This window comes from Clarias gariepinus, chromosome 1, assembly GCF_024256425.1.
Source record: "Clarias gariepinus isolate MV-2021 ecotype Netherlands chromosome 1, CGAR_prim_01v2, whole genome shotgun sequence".
NCBI lineage: Eukaryota > Metazoa > Chordata > Actinopteri > Siluriformes > Clariidae > Clarias > Clarias gariepinus.
The window spans coordinates 22943967-22962770 of NC_071100.1; the positions used below are offsets into that span (position 1 = coordinate 22943967).

General features: G+C 37.3%; 1 pseudogene; it reads right to left on the reverse strand.

Annotated features, from left to right (window-relative positions):
- The window catches only part of LOC128524727 (butyrophilin subfamily 2 member A2-like), a 51106-nt pseudogene extending 32556 nt beyond the window's left edge, over window positions 1–18550 (reverse strand).
- Between the last annotated feature and the right edge of the window lie 254 nt (window positions 18551–18804).

The window sequence follows — 18804 nt, forward strand, 5'->3', positions numbered from 1 at the left end:
AGTTGCACGCGCAACTCACTTTCACTTTGCACAAGGCAGTGTTTATTGTTTAGTGTATATTTAAAGGCGCATAAACACAATAAAACAATTGTTTTAGGCTAACATATCATACCTCATTGTAGTTTTTTTGCACACGCGCGGGTGCGTTACAATAATAATAAGGAAAAATCACAATAATAAATTCGGAGCAGTACTACTAATAATAATTATACTGAATGAAGAAAGCGCCGTCGAAGAAGTATCATTGAAGGAGAGAAGAAAATGAAGAATTAATACTTATCAGTATTTACAGTTTGAGCTCGACATGTTTATGAGCTCTGTCGCTTGCTGTCAATGGGTGACTAGGAGAGAGAACACATTTTCGGCTTCAGTAGACACACAATACTTCAGACTGAAACACGACTGCCCCATACAGGTAATGAAGGGCATTTTCACAGCTTGCCGTGCGCAGCCGTGGCAAGTCACGGGATTCCTTTTCTTGAAACGTGGGTTTTTAATGGCGACATCTGTATCGTCCATATAGCTGACTATCGTCGATAGACGAGACTATCGTCGATAGACAATAGTATCGTCTATCGGCACAACCCTAATTGACACGTAGCGTGTCCATGGCAGGACATCACAAAAAAGCCGCTGCTTAATAAAAAGAACATTTCTGCACGCCCTTAAGTTTGTGAAAGAGCACATTGACACTCCACAGCGATATTGACAAAATATTTTGTGAATTTTTGTAAAAGTAATATTAAATTATTTGGAAAGAACCAAATATACATCTGACGTAAAAAGGGCACTGCATATCATCATGAAATCCTCACAACCGTAAAGTATGGTGGAAATGAAGTATCATGATTTGGACCTGCTTTGCTGGGCCAGCTTGTAGTCATAGTCAGCTTGTAGTCAAAAATTCTTAAAGATAATATAAGAATATCTGTATGTCAGCTGAACCTCTGTAAAAGTAGGGTGATACAACAGGAAAATAATCCAAAATACCAGAGCAAGTCCACAACAGAATGGCTTCAGAAAAAAAACTTTTGAACTGGCCAAGTCAGAGCAGAGACCTCAACCCAATAGAGATGCTATAGAATGACTTGAAGAGAGCCATACACATGAGATGTCCAAACAATATGATAGAGCTAAAGCTGTTCTGCCAGGAAGAATGGGCTAAAATTCCTCTTAAACGATGCAAATCTGATCCATAGCTATAGGAAGTGTCTGGTTGAGGTTATTGCAGCCAAGGGTCAGTCAACCAGTTATTAATTTCAAGGTTTCACTTACTTTTTTCACTACCATTTTGAATGTTGAATGTGTGTGTTGAAGACATGAAAGGTCAGATTTTTTGTGTTATTTATTTTAGGCACATCAAATACTCTTGACTTAGATGAAGATCAGATCACATTTTATGACAAATCAATGCAGAAAACATGAAATTCCTAAAGGTTCACATACTATTTTTGCCTCTGTCTCGCAAATTTGGGAATGCCAATTAACATAATCTGCATGTCTTTGTAGTGTATTAGGAAACCGGCGCACCCTCAGAAAGCCCACCAAGCACAGGGAGAACAGGCAAACTCCATCCACACCACAAGATGGTGTCTGAATATTCTAGTTTATTAATAGCATAAAGAGACATACTGTAGAAACCATTAGCCAAGAACCCTGCATCATGCACATCTGCCAGATCAAGACAGCAAGAGTCATCATCTTCGTCTGGTGAAATCAAGGGAAAAAAAGAGAGGAAAACGATCTATAGGAAATTTTGTCATATGTGTAAGGAATGAGAAAGAACTCGCAGAGAACAAAGAGAGAGGGAAACCTGGGAAAATGTAAGAAGACACTAACAAAATCTGATCTGCTATGCCTACTTCAATTAATAGCTGCCTTGTACAGTTTTTACAAGGTACCTTGTAAAATGAAATATAATATGTATAATGAATATTCTAGCTGGGGCGAGAGCTTTTTCTTACAAAGCCCTAAAGTCATGGAACATGTTTACAATTCAAAGTGTTTAAATCTAGACTGATAATGTATTTGTTTAATCAAGCCTTTTGTGATTTTATTTTTTTCCTTATGTAAAGGAAAAAAAAAAACAGGGGACTCAGGGGTAAATTTAAATTTACTTAAAAAAAAAATCCCACTTGACCCCTATTGCGCCATGAGAAACATTTAAAAAAATGGGTATTTGTGCACAGATTAGTGAGGTCACTGTGTCACTGTTGTGTCATTCTGAGTAAACAGCACAGCGGCAAAATATAAAAAAAAAAATATGATAGCGGAGTACAAAAACGAAAAAGCACAATGGCTGAAGAAAATTCTGGATTATTTAAAATTAAATTGACTGGATATTTAAAAATTGCAGAATCATCATCTAGTCATCCAGAAAACGCTTATCGAGAGCAGGAGGACTGCCAGCAATCACTGGTGTGGCTGAAACAACTACAACTGGACCCTTAGTTTTTGCTGCAACTAACTCTAGCTTTGACAAGGTGACACCAATCATGCCTCACTACCACCTCACTTAGTTAATGAGTCAGAGACAGGGGGACAGATTGCTCAACCACTGGAAACGCCACTATGTTGTACGAGTCTCGCCATGACAACTTCACCTGATGCTGTTTACAGGGCAAAAGGCCGATGCTAAAACAATGGCGAATCACCTTACTTGGCAATTTTTTTTGAGCTGTCATACACTCGTCTCCAACTCGTCTCCAAACTTGATTAGAGGTATTCTACTTACAAAACATTAAGCAAACATTTGGATTCTTTCATCCATCGCCATGCAAGATGGGAGCAGCTAATCACTAGAAAAAATATGCCTAAGATGTGGTGTAGGACAACTCAGTAGGAGTAAATCAGTGTGTGGTAGGACCGACCCATAAAGCAGGTCACACGTTAGACTTAATAATATTCTTCAGATTAAGTATGAGAAATTTATTCACAATGAAGTTTACATCTCAGATCACTATCTGTCCCAAATAAAGTTTGTCATAGTAATAATGTACGCACAGTGCCGCGTTACTGTATTAAACGTACATTCACATCAACTACCACACAGGGTAATAAAATTGTATTGGTAATAAAATTGTAAATATTAGGCAGAAAATTAAGGTTTTGAAACCGCACAATGTAATTGATGGAGATGTTAAACTAACCATGTCAGATCGGAACCCAAAATACTTTACTCCCCTTGAAGAGAATGAACTAATTTCACTCATCTCTTCTGCAAATTCATCAACCTGTATATTAGATCCTATACCGACACATTTCTCAAACAGATAGTGAAAGAAATAACAGAACTATTGAGTTAATTAAATTATATAATTAGTATAATTAATTCTTCACTCAGCATTGGGTATGTTCCAAAATCTTTTAAATTAGCAGTTATTAAACCGATAATTAAGAAACCTGACCTTGACCCCTGTCAGCTGTCCAATTACAGGCCAATATCAAACCTCCCTTTTATATCCAAGATTCTGGAAAAAATAGTAGCGAAGCATCTATGCTCATATCTACATAGAAATGGCATACATGAATTTTATCAGTCAGGATTTAGGCCTTATCACAGCACAGAGACAGCACTAGTTAAAGTAGTAAATGACCTCCCTATTGGCCTCTGATCAGGGTTGTGTAACTATGCTTGTATTACTCGACCTCAGTGCAGTTTTTAACACCATTGATCACGCTATTCTTCTTCACAGATTAGAAAATGTAGTAGGAATTAAGGGAACAGCCCTCTCCTGGCTTAGATCCTATTTGACCGATCGTTATCAGTAGGTAGATTTAAATGGTAATGATTCTGCATGTTCTCTAGTGGAGTTTGGTGTTTTATAGGGTTCATTTTTAGGCCCACGGCTTTTTTCCCTTTACATGCTTTCTTTGGGCAAAATAATCCGTAATTATGTTAAGTTTTTATTGTTATGCTGACAACACACAGTTATAAATCTCAGCAAAACCAGATGAGAAAAACCAGCCTGCTAAAGTTGAGCAATGCGTAAAGGATATAAGAGACTGGATGCTAATTAACTTCCTTCTGCTTAATCCTGATAAGATAGAAGTTCTAGTCATAGGACCGCATACAGCTAGAAGCAAGATTTTAGATCACACTGTAAGTTTAGATGGCTTTTCTGTTCTATCTAGTGCAACAGTAAGAGACCTCAGTGTGATTATAGATTCTAGTCTTTAATTTAAATCTCATGTAGATAATATTACCAGGATTGCATTCTTTCACCTCAGAAATATATTGTTGCTAAACGATGCAGAAATAACGAGTTCATGCTTTTATCACCTCTAGGTTGGACTATTGTAAGGTCTTACTGTAAGTTCAGCTAGGTGCATAAACAAGCTTCAATTAGTCCAGAATGCAGCAGCAAGAGTCCTCACTAGAACCAGAAGATACGAGCACATCACTCCTATCTTATCTTCACTGCATTGGCTCCCTGTGAAATTTCGCATTGATACTACTCTTGACATATAAAGCATTAAATGGTCTCGTGCCGCAGTATCTGAGCGAACTGCTAGTATCTTACGATCCACCACGCCTACTTCGATCAAAGGATGCAGGCTGCTTGTCAGTACCGTGCATTATTAAAACTATAAAATTGCAGAATTTTCTGCAGGGGGCAGAGCTTTGTCTTACAGCTCTTTTTCTTTTTTTCTGTCTTTCTTAAGTCCCAAAGTTAGTGGAATAGTCTTCCAAATCGTGTTCGGGACTCAGGCACAGTCTCAGTGTTTAAGTCTGGGCTAAAAACCTATTTATTTAATTAAGCATTTTTATAAATAAATTTGCCTTGGGTATAGGAGCAGATCAGGGGGACTCATGGATGTAGAGTATGTTTAGATGCTGTCTTCCCCACTTTCATTGATCATTCAGGTTTGTTGATGGGTGATTGGTTGCTTTACATATTAGGGAGCCCTAATGTCTGTGTTTCCTTCTGGCTCTCCCTTTAAGTTATGCTGTTATAGTTAGTCCTGCCGAAGTCTCTGCTTGCATGCTACACTAAATATATAATTACATTATACATTATGTGAGTGTGACCATACCTGACTGTTATATCTCCTATTCTGCTCTCCCCTCCCCTGTTCTCCCCCCCCTCTCTCCAGAGAGATGTCGTTCCTGAGCTGCCAGTGATCCAGACCCCCTCTGCCCTCTGGACCTGTCTGACTTAACATGGTGCCCTGCTTCTGGTTGGAGAACTCATCACAAGGATGCCCCGTGTGTGTCTTTGGGATGCGTCTGGTGTCTGGGGACAGTTTCACGAAAACGTTTCTGGCCTCGATTGATGTTGACAGCTGTTTCTCTGAGGACTTGACTTGGCTGCAGTTTACCTGAGCCTCCAATAACTGCCTGGACTTCATATTAACATCAATTAACATCAACTGTTATAGCTAAACTGGCTGCCACCTAACACACTGTATAAATGCAGATTAATTCCTGCTCTTAGTTTCACCCAATGAGGATGGGTTCCCTGTAGAGTTCAGTTCCTCTTAGGGTTTCTTCCTCCTGCCATCTTGGGGAGTTTTTCCTTGCCACTGTCGCCCTCGGCTTGCTTATCAGGGACTATCTGACCATTTTCATTCATGCACACTCACATTCCATACTAACTTAAATAATTCATTTTAATTGTGTAAAGCTGCTTTGCGACAATGACAATTGTTAAAAGCACTATACAAATAAAATAAAATTAAATTAATTGAATTGGTGGAAGATTTTGTTGACGAAATTGAACAATTCAGAGAATTTATTTAAAAAAAACAAGTACACCCCAGCAGGGTTCCACATGTTGACATACAGTAGTACTCTGGATATTTAGGACTTTGCGTTTTACCAATGCTAGACTTCTTTTTCAAAATTGGAACTACTACTAACAAACTGAGATCGACAGTGGGCCAAAACAGACTTAATCACCTGTTTATGATGTCCACTGAAAGTTAAATTCTGTTCAAATTGGATTTTGACAGCCACAAGAATTAATTCTCTATCAGTAAGACAAGATAGAAAGCATTCTAAAGGTAGCAATAAATATTCATAATCATGCTGCTGTTGCAATATTGTTGTACTTACTATTTTCATGACTACTTCTATTATTTAAATATTGCAAAGCACACTGTAAAAATTCCAACTAGATAAATGTTGAATGAAGTAATACTGTATTGGTGGCCCAACTTTTTACAGTGGTATTTGTTGAGACAACAGGTAACCAATGTTCTTTAATACTTTGGAGACCCAGACTGAATAAATGTAAAAAATCAAGTTGAGTCAGTAATTTATCTTCATTGAGGTGCAATCACGTGATTTATAAAACCCCGCCCCCTTCCCATTACCAGACTGACGGTATCAGACTGCACTGAAGACGTGAGGATGTCCGTTTTGTGGATTCTATGATTTTGGTGAGCACTTATTGAGTATTTAATTTTTACATATAAAATATGTTTTAGTTAGCCTACAGGTATTTAAGACAATAAACGTTGTATATGTGAGGCTGGTGTTTTCCGCTTATTGTTATACTGAGGCACCCTGACATTACTGAGGTGAGCAGGAACAGGAGTTAGAGAGCTAAACATTTATAATTGTATCTTTTTCCCCACTTTGCCTTGAAGTGCCTTAAGTGAAGCTAAAGTAAGAGGAAAGGAGGAATCAGCCTTTCTCCCTTTCTCGTCTTACACAGTAACACTTTCCCCTCTCTTACTCGAGTTTTACATACACACACATTAACGCTTAACATGAGCGCACGCTAACAGAATCACTGCTGTAAATTAAAAATAAAAAACAAATTAACTTCTACTTTACCTTTAAAAAGAATCTCGACAGAGGAGTGTTTCTGTATGGAGTCTGTGTGTATGTGTGTGTAAAGGCGAGAGAAAAGTGTGTGTGTTTGAAGGGGCATGGTGTCAAATTACGCGTTACACATAATGGCATGCTAACCCAGGAAGAGAAAGAAAAGGGATCTTGAACCTCTCTAATGAGACTTTCTTTTGCTTTAAATGGGCGCACACTTGTGTTATAATAAACAGTACATGAACGCTGCACACCTACAAACACAAAATAAAATATGTTTTACACACACACAGGTGGGCACAGTGTTATAGTAAACAGTACACACGTGCACAGATGTTGATTATACCATATTAAGACCAAGCAGGGGAGACGATTACCCACAGTTGTGATCACGTGACGCTCGGCGTCAAAACAAAAAGCGCATGTGTAAGACATGATACTCTGTACTCGTAAACCAAGTCTTGCTCGTTTTTAAAGTCAAATTTCTTACAAATCTTTGCTCGTCTTGCGGAACACTCGCAAACCACGTTACTCGCAATTTGAGGTGCCACTGTATTTGAATTGAGTTGAGTCAACTTAAGATTTTGAACTGGGTACACAATTTGTCAACTAAACAGCAAGGTGAAATATTTTGTTTGGCCAGCAAATTTCTATTAAAATTAAGTGAACTTAATAACGCTGTGCAACTCACTATACTTTTTTCCGTTGTGGCTGTCTTTTTTTTTACAGTGCAGTTTTATTTGTGTTTCTGTAAGGATGCTGTTATTTTGCCTGATACGGTGGTCTGTACTGTTGTTGCACCTGTTGGTTTGGAAAGTTAAAAATTGATAACTGTCTAGAAGATGGACTGCGAATTCCTTTTTTCCTGTAGCCCTGCCATAAAGGTTGTCTCAATGTGTGTTTAAGCTAATGTGCTCTGAATGTGCCCAGGCCAGTCGCACATGGCACTAAGTTACTTGTACCACCTTAATCCAACACTTATAGTTTTATGGTGAACTGGTATGTTTTAATGTCACTTATAGTTTTAAAACTGAAATTGTCATGAACCATTTTGTACCTAATTCTTTATTAGTAGACTTATATGAACACATTTATTATTATACATTTCACATTTGATCTCATATAATACAGTTATGGAAGGTATTTCATTTTTTAATTATCACACTATCCTGTATCACCCAAATGAGTATGGATACCCTTTTAAGTCTTTTATTACTCTCAAGGTTTCTTCTTTATGATCTCTCTGAGAGCTTTTCATGTCACCTTCTCCTTCAGCATCCACAATGGCTTTGGAGATATATATATATTCATATATTTAAAAAATTACCTTTTTAATTAGTGATGCTCCGATTGATCGGCCACAGATCATGATCGGCCGATATTGGTTTAAAATAGCTTGATCAGTGAACCCCAAAAGCGCCGATCAATGGACGGAAATTACTTGTGCGACTTTTTCACATGTGCATGCACGGCGCACAGGTAAACAACAGCAGAGCGGAGCTTACCAGTGGCAACACGAGTTCTCCCGTCTGGAAGTTTTTCAAGTGTCCGATAAAGATGTAAAGTTAGCCGTTTGCAATGTATGTCGTGATGAAATCTCTCGAGGTGGAAGCAAGCACCGGCATTTTAACACCACTAACATGATTAGGCATCTTAGAACACGTCATACAAATGAATATGCCGAGTATGAGAAACTAAACCAGCCGAAGCCAACAACATCCCCATCCCTCAACCAGCCGACTGTGAGTGATGCATTTAAACGACGTGAACCATACAGCAGTTTCTGTAAAATTCTCATTTTCTAAAATAAACATTTGGTGGTTCTTCAAGATCTTGAATGTAGCCTATTTTTACAGTTTTTTTTTAAAATATATAGTTAATTTAGAGTTAGTTTCATTTCTACAAATGGTGCAAACTCTGCTAGATTATAGATAAAAGATTCCCATTCCCCCGCCATTCTGTGATCGGCAGTGATCAACAATCGCCAGATCATGATCTTGGTGATCGGTAATCGGTGATCGTCCCCAAAAATGCTGATCGGAGCATCTATATTTTAAATTTATATAAAAAACATTTTTTGGGGGGTGTTGTTTAAAGCTTTACAATGTCCATTGTTAAAGGAGTAATACAAAATAAAATATAATTGAATTTATTGAGGTCTAAGTATCAATATGCTAATTTGCATAATGTTGCAGAATTATGTCACATTGCAAACATTTAAGCATTTTAATTAAAAACTTTAATGTATAGCTACTTTAGGGTTTTCTAATGAAAAACCTTAAAGCTAAATCATGTTTTCTGTAATAATGTCCTGATGTGCAGACAGAAACGTGATACTCTCTCAAACTTTTCATTTATTAAATATCCTTTTTTTTACTTTTAGAAAAGGATTGTGGTAATTTTATATATAATAGATAAAGAAACTGAAATTTTAAGACAGGGCTGAATTAAATCTTTCGCTTCCCAAAAAGCATGGCATGGTTTTCTGTGCGCTAACGCACCTGATATAAGTGGATGATTTACAACCCTTCCTGACTTAAAGTGAGTGTGTTTGAATGTGCTAGGAATGTTATAAAGGAATTTTAAGATTACCTTTCTTGTAACAGATAACTGCAGTTATTATTGCTCCAAGAGTAATAAGACATGCTGACACTGAAATGCCGACGTCCCACTTCCAAGCCTCAAAGACTTTACCTGAAATAAAACCAGGCCTGTTACAGATATTTTTATAAACCTGGGCAAGAATACTTCATAATTTCAAGACATAACTGGAAAGACAGAACAAACACACACAAAAAAAAAATTCAAAAATGCACACGTTCTAATACAAAAGTATTATCTTTATCGTGTTCATGTTTAATTACCTCATATGTAATGACATATGTTACTATATAAATCTTAAAAAAATCTAAAAGTTTTATTTTATTATGTCTTATTTCAAGTTTTTTTTCATGTATTAATGATTTTGCTTACTATTAATGATGACTTCTGCTTCTATCATGTGATGTTTCTGTTGAAGTCTGCAGTAAAATCTGTTGGAGTCACTATAATCATGAACAGTGATGCGGCGTTTCACACTGAAGCCCTCAGTCTCTCTGTGTATCTGTGTCTCTTCAGCTGGTAGAGTGTCTCCTTCTTTATTCAGCCACAGAACCACAGGTTCAGGATTCCAGCCTCTGGACTCACACACTAGATTAACCCCTCCTGAGTTATCATAACTCTCCATCGTGATGACTGGGTGGCTTCCCTGAGCTATAATCATGAAAAAGAAGAAAGTTTTAAATATACTGAAATTATATTAAGCTTTTAAGGTCACGTATAGAGCTAAACTAAGACTCGTGTATTAAAACTAATTTCAGAAAGGCTGCCTATATTACCTTGTTATCGAACACACACACACAAACATTTTTGTTTCAGACTATTTGACACAGTCTTTATACTGAGGCACCCTGATTACTGAGATGAGCTTAGCCACGCGAGTGCTCAGTTAACAAAATTTTGAGATAAACGAAAAACCCAGTTAATTAACAGTTAAGGAGTAGCGGCGCTTTAGGACTCGTAAGTTTAGGGATATAAAAATGCCCGTGTTAGTTTGGCTTCAGAGTTGCTAATGATCACCTACGAGTGTTAAACCCGGCTACATTAACGGATTCGAATCCTTCTGAATCACTCACTGAACGGTTCCGAGTCTCACAAGTCACTTGAGTCAGTAGGGATTCTGACTGCGTTTTCCTATAATATTCCACTAGAGGGCGCTCATCGAATCCCTAGAAGCCACTAAATCTTTGGATTCATGAATCTCTTACTGTACACTGAGTCCGACAGATTCAATTAAATTCAATATTATTTGTATAACGCTTTTAACAATTTTCATTGTCGCAAAGCAGCTTTACACAATCAAAAGAATTATTTAAGTTTGTATGGAATGTGAATGTGTATGAATCCGCTGTAACCCTCAGTTTAGAATCTGCCATGACATGTATAGTATACACTTATAGTATTTTGAGTCTCTTTTGTTTTTGACCATTGTACTGTTCTCCTTGCATCTACGCATGCAATTTAACAGCAAGTCAAACTCCATCCATAAAGTACAGACGAGTCAGGATTCATCTCAGTGTTTGACGTTTTAATAAGATGCCAGGTACCTTATGAATTAAGAGTAAAACTAAAAGAAATAGCAAATAAACAATAATCAGTAGGCAAAGAAAATAGCAAGAAATACTGGTATAGTAGGCTAAGCTAATATCTAATGGCTATCCACATATTACATAAAATTGAAGCTTTGAATAAATGTGATATTACAAATATATGCAAATATATATAAGTAGATATTATATAATGAAAAATTTACTTAGAGAGATGAGTCTGTTACAAACATTTTTCAAACATTTGTTCAAACATTTTACATGGAAAGAATATGATTTTGACGCTCATAACTCATTTTTACATTTATGAGCCCATTGACTAGACATGGTTTTGGCCTGACTCCTGCAGTACTAAACTATGTCCACTATTTCCTCTTGTTCTTTTAATATGGCTTCATGTTTACATATCATGTTTAGATGTCTAATGCTGAAAAGTAGCTAATTCATACACAAACACACGTACATATATTTATATATACACACACACACAGTATAGACATTAGAGTTTAGTTGCTAAGTCCCTTTTGACATCAGTGGACACTGTTATAATTTGTTTCATTAGACCCAAACTGTCACTTTTGTCTTTTAGGCATTCCCCTTTAAGTGAACGTGCACTCTTTGCCCACTGTTTCTTTCGGTGTGTCCGGGTGGCTATGGCATCGGTTCTTGTGCACTATAGGATGTGCAGGATCCTCTTGTGTTTAGGGCCCAAGCACTATAGGATGTGCAGGACCCTCTTGTTTTTAGGGCAAAAGCATTATAGGATGTGCAGGACCCTCTTGTTTTCCTAAGGATTTTTTTACCCACTATGTTGGGCTTTATGGGGGTCTTAACATGCTTAAAAACTTTTTTTAAAATTGGCAGACAGGTTGGAATCTACTGCCATTAGGATGCCCAAGAGTTGCGTGACCCGGGGCCCTCACAAGAGATTTGGCTGCATAGCTCACTTGCTATGCAGCACTTGCTACACACATGCACGTATGCACACAAAACTCGGTACACATTTAGACCTAATTGAGCTGTTTGTTGCTATCTGAACAACTTTTGATGGATTTTGATATACTCCTCCTAGGGAATTTATACGATCACCACCAAACCGGGGCCGATGTGATCTAAGGACATTAAGGATGGACAATTGTAGAGGGATTTTTGATATCTCAAACGGGTCAGCTGTGCACATGACTTAAACTTATGCTGAAAAGTGGTTAATAACTTTGTGTCATTATATTGAGCGTCATTATATTTAGTGACACATTCAGTGACATCACATTCAGTGACATCACACTGAGTAACATCATAGTGTATTGCTTTTTTTCCAGCATCTGCAGCCTAATCTACACACATACACATCAGAAATTGTAACACTCAAACACCCACATCTTGGCCACAATAAAAAACAAACAAAAAAATAAATAAATCTTGGCCACACACGGATACACATGGACACATACATGCACACACACACGCACAAACACACTCATACTTTACACACATACACACACATTACAAATTTAAAACTCACACACTCACATCTCTCTCTCTCATGCATGCACGTAGAAACACACACACTAACAATTCACATGTCTCACACACACATACTAACACACATCACAAATGTCAACACACAAACTCACACACCACGCACACAAACATGCAGTTATTTTGTGTCATTTGCTAAAACGCATCCATTGGATTTTGATATACTCCTCCTAGGGAATTTACATGATTGCCACCAAACCAGGCCTATGTGATCTAAAGACATTGAAGAAGCAAAATTGTAGAGGGGTTAGCGGGTAGTTTGAGTCAGCTGTTTGAGTGATCAACAGTGGGAAATCCCCCGACCTGGTTTTCTTCTGTCCATCTCCCGCTAAAGATATCACTGCTATCCCACTTCACAACTCTGATCATTACACGATATCCTTCACTCTTACCCTACATAATCCTGTCTATTATCCTTTCCAGACCCTGAATCCTTTTCTTTTCTACCATTAGAGATAGCACAGCTATTTTTATCCGATGTACTGTGTCCGATGTACCTTCTGCTCCATCCTCCCTGACTGTGGATGAGTCTTTTGTCTTTTATGTTGGAAAATTTTTTTAAAATCTGCCAGATCTTCCCCAACCTCTACAGTACATCTTCCCCTTCATCATCAATCTTACTATATCATCTGGTAATGTTCCTGCTGCATTTAAGAAGGCAAGGGTTACTCCTATCCTCAAAAAACACTGCCTATATCCAGCAGATGTCAGTAACTAGGGTTAGACCGATTTATCTTTTTAAGCTATCAGGCGATATCACTTCTCTCCTTTCCTTTACATTTTTTTTTAACCAAATGTCTCTTTATCTCTCACAGAACAACCTTAATAACCCTAACCAGTCTGGATTCAAAGGAATTCCATTGTGCCAGATTTGGCTAAACTGTCATCTGTCCGCATCCTCCTGGACCTCTCAGCAGTACTTGACCGTGCAAGCCTTGGAAACTGTGGCATAGCATGGCAATGGATTGTTTCTTATCTATAAGGCCAGTCGTATAGGGTGACATGGCAGGGATTCACATCTACTCCATGCAGACTCTCCACTAGGGTCTCACAAAGCTCACCTTTTCTGCCACATCTCCCCTTTTCTTTCAACACTCCTGATTTATTTCATTAATGAAAAATTTAGAGATTTTTACTCCACTTTGTACACCGCTAACCCCTTCTTGCAGAAGTATACTAAACAATTTCTTGATCAATTAAATGTCCCCATACTATCTTCTGATGCCCGTAATCTTTTAGAAAAGCCAATTTTAGACGAGGAGGTGATAGCTGCCATTGTTTCCTTACAATCTGGGAAATCCCCAGGACCCGACGGTTTTCCGTCAGATTTTTATAAAAAATTCTCTGCACAGCTTGCTCCTTTTCTGACTGTTTTTGCAGAGTCCTTTAAGACCGGTATTCTCCCCTTTAAATCAAGCATGTATCTCCTTATTGCTTAAAAAGGATAAGGACCCTTTGGATTGTGCTTCATATAGGCCTATTTCCCTGCTTAATTGTGACGTAAAAATTTTAGCTAAGGTGCTTGCCTCAAGACTTGAAGGTGTTCTCCCCACCATCATTTCACCTGATCAAACAGGATTTATAAAGAACCGTCAGTCTTTTTTTAACATCCGCCGTTCACTGAATGTGGTATATTCTCAGCATTATTCTGTTCCAGAATGTGTTGTCTTTTTGGATGCTGAGAAGGCGTTTGATAGGGTAGGGTGGGAATACCTTTTTTTAGTTTTTGGAAAATTTGGGTTCTGTCCGGCCTAACTTTCTTGGATTAAATTACTTTATAGTGCTCCCACCGCTGTAGTTTTGACAAATGGCCTGTTTCCTCAACCGTTTAAATTACATCATGGAACTCGTCAGGGTTGCCAGTTAAGCCCACTATTATTTGCCCTTGCTATTGAGCCTTTAGCAATTGCTTTACGTGAATGTAAAACAGATTACTGGTATTTCATGTGGTGACGCCGTGCATAAAGTTACTCTATATGCATATGCATGTTTTCTTGCTTTTATTTCTAACCCACAGACTTCTTTACCGGCAGCTCTTTCCTTACTTGAGAATTTTGGTCAGCTTTCTGGCTATAAACTCAATCCGCATAAAAGTGAATGTTTTCCAATTAGTAAAGTAGACATGCAGTTACAGTACTCCAACATACCACTGAAGATAGTCAAAAATAAATTCACATATCTTGGTATCTGTATTACTCCCCAACATAATCATCTTTTTAAACATAATTTTGGTATTCTTCTTGAACAAATCAAGAAAGATCTTTCCAAATGGTCCCCCTTAAAGATTTCTCTCATTGGGCGCATTAAGCTAACTCCCATTCTAAAACCCAAACAAACAAAAAATACAATAGAAAATACAAATAATGTATGCAAAAACCACTGATATTATGGTATCATAATATACAGGTTTTCTGTGAAGTTAATTGTGTAAAGCTTAAATGCAAAAATGTTACTTACCCTCAACCCTGATGTGAACAATGATGTCATCATACCAGGATTTGTCCTCAATGAGACACTTATATTTTCCTTCATCAGAGACTCGGACAGGTGAGAGTTTGAGTGAAGCGTTGCCTTTCTGTAGCTCTTCTTTGAACAGTGATGTTCTTCCTCCGTATGATGGAGTCTGCTTTTCATATCTGTCTGCATGATCCCTGTAGCGATGCACTAATAAGGGCATTTCCTCTAGCCTCAGCCACTCCACTGTCATGTCCACAGCACTGGTGTTGGGTTTGATGAAACAAGGAAGAACCAGATTTTCACCAGCAACAGCATCAAGAGAAGCTTCTGGCCCAACCACCTTTAACTGCTCTGTTTTTTTTTTTTCAAAAAAGAAACAAATAATAACTTATAGATACAATGGTCAAGACAGAAAGAATCAGGCTGTCAGAACAAATATGAGACACTGAGTGGAGTTTTTCCCTGACATGGGGAGTAAAAACCCATGGCAGTGTCAGTCAGATGTTTGTCTCAAATAAAACACTTACGTCAAAACAAAGCAAGGCTTATTTAGGCAATTATGCTGTCTGGTCAAAAAAAAGTCACCATTCAGAAGAGTACAACTACTGGGCTGCATCAAGCAAAGAAAACAATTTTAAAGGAACTGGGTTAAGAACCTTTTAACACATTATCAAAACCTGGACGGATATTGCTGAACCATCAACTTTGTGTAAGAAATTTGGGGTTTAAGCTCGTGACTGGAGATCACTTGGTAAAATTTGGCATGATAAAAATCAAAACTATAAAATAGTTAAAATTAGAGTGCACTCAATCACAGGCTTGGGAGTAAACTGCAGTGTTGCTGTAAGAAAACCACTTGTTAGTGAGACTTATCAGAAAAAAAGGCTTCAATTTGCTAGGGAGCCTAAACTTTGGACTTTGAAAGGTCATGTAGTCTGCTGAGTTCAGTTTGACCCTAGTCCAAAAAGTGAGGGGTGCAACAGGGTAAGGAGAGAAATGCATGAAGCGATGCACCCATCATGCATAGTGGCAACTGTACAAACCTCTGGAGACAGTGTTTGCGGTGTGGGGTTGCTTTAGTTGGTCAGGTCTAGGTTCAAAAATTTTATGTGGAAATAAAAGGTAGTCAGCTGATGACCTGAGAGCACTGAATGCCAGGGTATCACATTAATGAAGTTTTTATTCAATGATGGCACAGGCATATTTCAGGACTCAAATGGTGAATGTGCTGTAATTAAAGCTAAAGGTGATGGAATGATATCTTATCTTGTGGGACTTTAACAGTACATTCGCCATGAAAACTGAAACTCATATTTTTTGATGATCGCTTACAAATTGTATAGGACTGTACACATTAGCTGATGAAAACATAAATATGAAATGAACAATGAATAACATATTTCAAAAACAGTTTCACTCTTTGCCTTTGTGGTGATCCTCATATCACCCTGAACAATGCTGATGGTTTGTCTGTGGAACATTAGATGATTTTGGTTCTTGAGATTGTTCTGGTTGACTGACCAATAATTGGGCTATTGACCCACTCTTCCCCTTCACAAGACAAATGATTGTGTAAAGCACATTAAGAAGGAAAGAAATGTCTTGATGAGGCACACCTGTGAATTGAAAACCATTCCAGGTGACTACCTCATGAATCAGATGAGAGAATGCCATGAATTTGCCGAGCTAAATGTAGCTACTTTGGACAACTACAATATAAAACCTATTCTGGGTTGTTTAACACTTGTTCACTACAGTACATAGTTCATACATAGGTCATTATGTAGGGAACTACCTGTACATGCATACACACATACATAAATGTTTAACATTGCAACACAGAAAGCAATTTGTTTGCTTAAGGACTGACATGTTGACCATTCTTTTATTTCTTTTAGTTACAGAACTGCCACTCACCAGATTTGTTTTATTACACCGCTATTCTGAGGAAATTCCAGAGATTGTTGTGCATGAAATCGAAGGAGATCAGCAATTATTATAGAAATACTCAAATCTGTCTGACACTGATCATGACACAGTCAAAATCATCGAGATCAGAGTTTTGTGCTGATGGTTTATGTGAACGTTGCCTGAAGTTAAATGCCTGTATCTGTGCAATTTTATACACAACACAGTTACCAGACACTTGACTGATTAGATAATTACATGTATGTGTAGGTATACAGGTGTCTCTAATAAAGTAATTGGTGAGTTTATCCCTCTCTTCGCAAAGAGCCACTGTATTGAGATAATAAATTATTCACTTCATCCTTCAGAGGTTTTAATGTTAAGGCATTATAAATGCCTTAACATTAAATTTAAATAAATAAAATAAATAAAGTTCCAATCTAATTTGCAAATTTGTTAAATGTTTAGTAAAAAAAACATACAGTAAAGACTGTAATGTATAACTTGATCTAAAGTAACACATAATCCAGTATATTCCCTCAATGCAGGATACAACTGAGCTGAAGAGTCTTGTTCCAGGATGCAGATATTGCTGGTTGGTGGTGTTAGGACTTGACCACACCACCTTCTGATCTGTAATTTAAATCCTTAGGAACTGAGCCACCAGAGCTAGCCCTTTTAGTACAACCACAAGCGTTTATAATACTAAATTAACACCACTAAATATTATACTGAATCAGTACCGGTTATTTGGGCTAGTTGTGGTGACTTTGTGCTTAAGGCTTTGCCTTACAGTTAAGAATGTTGTGTGCTTCAATCCCAGCATCCATAATTTATTGGATTTATGATATTGCAATATTTTACTATAAATGTATTTTAAAGTTAATTACTGTGAACTTCACATTGTACAGGTATAATGAAACATTTGTACCTTGGTGCATCGCATGCATAATGTATGTAGAACTTCTAGCACACACATCACACCTCCGAAATGCAATAAACATTCCTATCAACTTAACCTTAAATGGAAACTTGGAGAGAACAGAATTTGGGAAAAAAAACCTTTGATGCATGCTGAACCTAAAAATAAAAGGAGCTAGACTTTTTCTTTTCTCCTTTACATTGTTTAAACTAGGGATGGATGTTTTACAAACTGACACATTAATATAATGGATCAAAAAATAATCTCAACAATCAGAAACCCTGAAGTTACAGGAAGTTGTTTTATTGAAGAGTGATGAGGATCAGTTTTGTTTTTCAGGACCACAATGCTGTAAAACATTTCTCTCTTCCCCAGAGAACAAATGCAAAACAAATGAAAGCTTGAACAGGTCTGACGAGGTCCGATTAATTTAGTTAATTCCACATGTAGAACAGGTTCTAGTCTCTGGGAGTTTTGAAAATTTTCTTTATAATCGTGAATCATTACACACTTTCACATGTTACTCTTGTGTACAGAGATTCACAGAATATTATTCAGAATGTTTATCTGTGAGTTTTATTTATACGCTAACAGCAAATTAATCTGCTTTCAGGCTTCATTTCAGTGTTTACAAGTAGACCAAATATAAACTATATTATATACAACATTAATTCCACAACCATAGAATTCACTAATGCTTACACACACATGAGAATATTTTTTCATACCTGAATGAGATTCCATAAAGCTGTAGAAAATCAGGAGAGTCACACCAACAACCATCATCCCTGAAAGACAATTTCACATTATTTGTTCAAACTAAATTACATTACACCTGTGTTTAGCCCAAATTAACTTATCACTTTTGCCAAAAATCTAAATACTCACTTATTTTAAGATGTGTAGATGAAAGTAAACATGCTTTGTTACAAAGTTCACTCTTCCACAGTTGGTGTACTTTCGTTTTTGGTCGTTTGGAAGACCCCCTTTTTTCTAAAGAAACATAATAGGAAGTGAGATGTGTGTTAACACAGACTAGTTTAGGTTCTAGTTGCAACAGG